This window comes from Nyctereutes procyonoides, unplaced genomic scaffold, assembly GCF_905146905.1.
Source record: "Nyctereutes procyonoides isolate TBG_1078 unplaced genomic scaffold, NYPRO_anot_genome, whole genome shotgun sequence".
In the NCBI taxonomy this organism is placed as follows: Eukaryota; Metazoa; Chordata; class Mammalia; order Carnivora; family Canidae; genus Nyctereutes; species Nyctereutes procyonoides.
The window spans coordinates 2988558-2994077 of NW_026575147.1; positions in this window are offsets into that span (position 1 = coordinate 2988558).

The window sequence follows — 5520 nt, forward strand, 5'->3', positions numbered from 1 at the left end:
TAATTTTTATACTAACTTCATAAGTGATCCACTGTCTTTACTATATATTGACCTTTATCATTGAGATTTTTACTTTCATAGGTTTTCTTGTTACTATTTAGTATATTTTCTTTTTGTTTTAAATATGACCCTTAGACATATCTTATAAGGCTAGTTTAGTGGTGATGGACTCCTTTAGCTTTTGCTTATCTATAAAACTCTTCTTGCTGGGTAGAGTATTCTTGGTTGGAAGTTTGTGGGTTTTTTTTTCTTTTAGAATTTTGAATGTATCCTGCCACCCCCTTCTAACCTACAAAGTTTTTGTTAAAAAATGTACTGATAGTCTTTTGAAAGGTTTCCTTGTATGTAACAAATTGTTTTTCTTTTGCTGCTTTTAAGCTTCTCACTTTAACATTTCATATTTTAATTATAATGTGTGGTATGGATCTGTTTGGGTTCATCTTATGCAGAATTTTCTGGACTTCCTGGATCTGACAGTCTATTTCCTTCCTCAAGTTAGGGGAGTTTTCAGCTATCATTTCTTTAAGTACATTTTGTGCCCCATTCTCTGTCTTTTCTCTTTTGGAACCCATATAACATAAATTTTGTTTTACTTGAGGTTTTCCAATGGGTCCTTTAAGCTATCTTCACTTATTGTTTTTTCGTTTTTTTCTTTTTGCTGCTGTGTTTGGGTGAGTTCCACTGCCTTGTCTCTTACATCATTGATCTGTTCCTCTGCTTCATTAGTCTATTTTTGAACATTGCTTGTGTATTTATTAGTTCAGTTACTTTATTCTTTCGCACTGTGATTTCTGTTTGGTACTTTCTTATATTTCCCCTCTCTTTGTTTAAGTTCTCACTGTTCATCCAGTCTTCTTTCTAGTTTGGTGAGAATTTTTATGAGTAGTACTTTGAATTATTTATCAGGGTACTTATCTCCATTTTATTGAGACATTTTTCTGAGGTTTTATCTTGTTTCTTTGTTTGGAACATATTCCTCTGTGGTTTTTTTTTGTTTTTTTTTTTGTTTGTTTTACTTGACTCTCTGTGTGTGTATGTGTGTGTGTTTCTTCTGTGTATTAGGCTAGAAAGCTACCTCTGTCAGTCTTGAAGGAATGGTTTTGTGTAGGTGATGAGACTTATTGTTCAACTTTGCCCTAGTTCTTAGTTGACTATCAATCTTTGTGGTTTTCCAAGCAACCCAATTTATTGTAGGTCCCCATAGTTGAGGATATGACAAGTTATGCCAGTAAAAAATTTCATTTAACACCTAGGTTCAAGCTAATTGGAAGCCAGGTTCTCAGGCAGCACCTTTTAAATTATGCAGTTCTATATGGTCCTTTGGGCATGCAGTCATAAACCCTACTGTCCTTCAGGTGATATCTGAAGGTGTCCTATGGGTGACAGTTCCAGGGAGCTATAGAAAAGTATATAAACTACTCTCTGGGAGGTACTGTTGAGCTATAGTGAGGCCACAGGAGAGCACAAGGCTAGTATTCTCTGCTTTTGCTCTGTGGGAGCTGCTCCAGTCTTTAGATGTGTGGCAAATCTAAAGTCTGTCTCTCTGGTGAAGCTGCAAGGCAAGTAAATAAGCCTTTTTCACAGGAAGACTTGAGGTGTGTTTCAGTCTACTGTCTGTGAGCAGTGATTATGGAGCACAGGAACTCAAATCCTCATGGCTGCCTGGGCCAGTGATCAAGGACATCACTTCTGTGAACTGCACATGCCTGTCAACATTAGCAATGTAGCTGGAGAGCAAAGGTCAAAGGTGGCAGGGCACACCTGCTGGCTTTAGCAAGGCAGCAAGAAAATGCCTTGATTGTGTGTGTCTGGTGGATTTAGTGATGAAGCTGCACAGTGCTGGCAGCAAAGGAATGCTGTGAACTCTTTTACTTTCTTGCTTCAGCAAGACAGTGCAGGTGTGGTGCAATGGCATGGGCCACCAGCTTCAGCAAAGCAGCAGGAAAATGCTATGACCACTTGCCTCTGCCAACCTTAGCAAGGGAGTAGAAGAGTGCCATGTACATGTGTACCTATGTGCCCTATCAGGATAAAAGTACAAAAATGATGCTCCTTCATGCCTCCATCTCCAGAGAAAGTCTCAACTGTTCCCTGCCCCTTCAACAGATGCTTTAAGATTATCATATTCATCTTTGGGATCCCTGGGTGGCGCAGCGGTTTAGCGCCTACCTTTGGCCCAGGGCGTGATCCTGGAGACCCGGGATCGAATCCCACATTGGGCTCCTGGTGCATGGAGCCTGCTTCTCCCTCTGCCTATGTCTCTGCCCCCCTCTCTCTCTGTGTGTGTGACTATCATAAATAAATAAAAAATTAAAAAAAAGATTATAATATTCATCTTTTTCACATATAGTCTAGGTCCTTTTCAAACTACTGCTTTTGCACTGGATTGTGGGGTGGGTAAGACTGCTTGCAAGTCATTTGAAAGGACTCAGTTCTGAACAGCGTTTGGGGTATTTTAATCAGTCCTACTGGTTTCCTAAGACATTGGGGACTCATTTCTCTGGTGTAGGTCCCAAATGTTGGGGGGCCTTATATGGGGCACAAACCTTTCTCTTCTCTGGGAGGATATACAGACTTTTGAGATCCTTTCACCATGCCAGGAGTATGATTTTTCTGTAGATGGTGTCTCTGGCTCTCCTGCACATACTAACCCTTCATCCTTTGTTGTGGAGGAACAATTCAGCTAGTTTTCAGTTCTTTTTCATAAGGAATTGTTCCATATATAGCTATATGTTTGATGTGTCTGTGGGAGGTGGTAAGTTCAGGGTCTTCCTACAGTGTCATCTTGGAATGCCCTACCTTCATGTCTACTCTTTTCTACTCTTTTTTTCTTCAGTCACACTTGTAAAGGTTTAATTGATGTTACTGGTTTGTTTTGTATTTTTTTCCAGAAAAGTCACATTAAATGTATCTTTTCTACTTAAAAAGCAAAACAAAACAAAACAAAAATTGTCATTAATTCCATCTTCTAATTATTCTTCCTATATCCTTTATTTCATTGTATTATTCTCTTTTTACTTGCATTAGGTTTGTTCCACATTCCCATTCTTTAGTATTTCCTTCTGTGATAAAGGTATTTAGATTTATAAAAGTATTTCAAGTTTAGCTTTTGCACTTTTGCCTAGATTTTATATTGATGTGTTCATGCTTCTTTCTAGTTAATTTGCCTTTTTAGTTTTTATTTATTTTATATTTCAGTTATCTTATATAGTTTTGCTAATATTTATTTCCAAATAAATATTTTTGGATAATTTTTCAAAATTTATTTGGCTTTTGTTGCATTATAAACAGCAGTCTGAAACTCACTATCCTTTTTATTTAAATCACATGGTTTTTGTAAATGTTTCATAGACATGAAAAAACATACTTATTCCCTGAAGTATTAGAAGTTGTTTGTATTTTTATTGACTTGAGTTTTTAAAATTAATTGTATTATTTTAATACTAAAACACAATTACTTTTGTGGAACTTATTTTAAAAACAAAATGTATTAAAATGCTGCTATAATCCTATTTTAATTAAGTCAACATTACATTTTAAGAGGTTTTGCTTTATATGCTATATGCTTTGAGTGAGCATATATCTTTTCTATTACCTTTTTCTTTGATTATAACCTGTACAGAATAGCACTTTGTTTTGCCTATTGATTCTGTGCCCAAAACTATGTTGAGTCATTGTAGTTTATCTGTAGATTCTACTTAATTTTCTACTTAATTGAATATATTATTTGCAAATAATGGCAGCATTTTGGCTCTTCTCTTTTAATCCTACAATTTTATTTATTTTCCTTCTCTAAATTTATTTGCTAGCTTCTTCATTTCTATGCTATGTATCCATTATTATCCATTTCTCTCTCTCTCTCTTTTTTAAGACTTGTCATTTATTAGAGAGAGAGAGAAAGAGAGAGAAAGAGCAAGCAATGGGGAGGGGCAGAGGGAGAGAGAGAGAGAGATAATATCAAGAAGACTTATCACTGAGCATGGAGCCCTTTGCAGATCTCTATCTCACAACCCTGAGTACATGACCTGAACTGAAATTAATAGTTGGATGCTTAACTGACTGAACCACGTAGCTGACCCTATCTTGAAGAAAATTTATTTGTAGTTTTTTTTTTTTAACTATTTAGGATTTTGCTTGAGAGTTTTATTAGTTCCCCCTTTGCTGGTTTAATCTGCTATTAAACTAGCAAATATTTCTAGTACCAGAGAAGATGTTTTCTCCTCATTTATTTCTCACTAATATTTTATTTTTTCTTCATATATATCTCTCTGATTATGGTTTAACCATTATATATGAAAAAATAATTCAAATAAATATTTGAGTCTTAGATGATCTTACCTTCCTTTTCTTTACCAGGTGCCAGAGGACCTATAGAATGAAAGATCATATTAGTCCTATTTGAAGTATTGAAGTTTATCTTGTTCATGCAAATGAGATGAAATTGATCAGAACATCATGTAGTAGTTGGACTTCTTCCAATTCCTTTCAATTTTTGAACAACTCTTTGGGGTCTGAACCCAAGGAACAATCTTTCCAGATTTCCACACTTGTCAGTCCCTGTACTCTGGATTTTTGTCTCTCAAGTTCCAGTTGTCTATCAGATACATGAATAAAGCTTCTCTGCCTCATTTTCTATGTTGTCAACATCAAGGAAAGATAGTCCCATGTGCTAGCATAATGCTGAAATCTAGATCTCTCCTAGATATTAGCTCAGTAGTTTATCACTATTCTATTAAATATGTCAGAAGATTTTAAAAATAATATTTTATCCCAGTGTTTTTTTTTTCAGTTATCTTCAGGTGGAAAGAATGCATCTTATTGTTAGTATTATGATTTGCACTAATCATAATTTTACTTATTATTACTGTTACTGCCATTACCACCATCAATATAACCAGTTTATTATTATCGTCATTTTTCTCCTCCAGAAGTTTTAATTTTCTGGGAGCACATGATCAGAGTGTTTATCTTTTTTTTTTTTCCCCTGGCTTAAATTCCCTTTGGGTACATTGTTACTGTCCATTATGCGTTTATGGATGACAGAGTTTTAATGATAGCAGTTCCTATACCAGAGGCAATTCTGACTGTGAGATAAGAGCTTTGGTCTCTGCTATTGTCAGAAGCTACATTATCACCTGCAAGTGGTCAGTCCATTGTTAAAGTAGAAGAAAGAACTCTCTTAAGATGCTGCACAACAAAAAGCCTGAAAGATTTTGAACTTTTGCCCATCACCCTAAAAGCAAAACTGACATATTCTTGGAAGACTATGGAACCTAAAAAAAAAATATGATGAACAGTTAGGGAGAAACCATATAAAAATAATTTTATATTTTATGTAAATATATAATACTGTTTTATTTATTAGACTTCAGTGCAGACACCCTCTTCTTTCAGTTTTGTCTTTTCTGCTACTGAATGGCTATTTCTTATTGATAATATCAGGGTATCTTGTCTCCCTTGGTTATTCCATGTTGAGGAAAAGATTTTATGCTCCTCACTTTCCCTTCAAAATCATTGCCT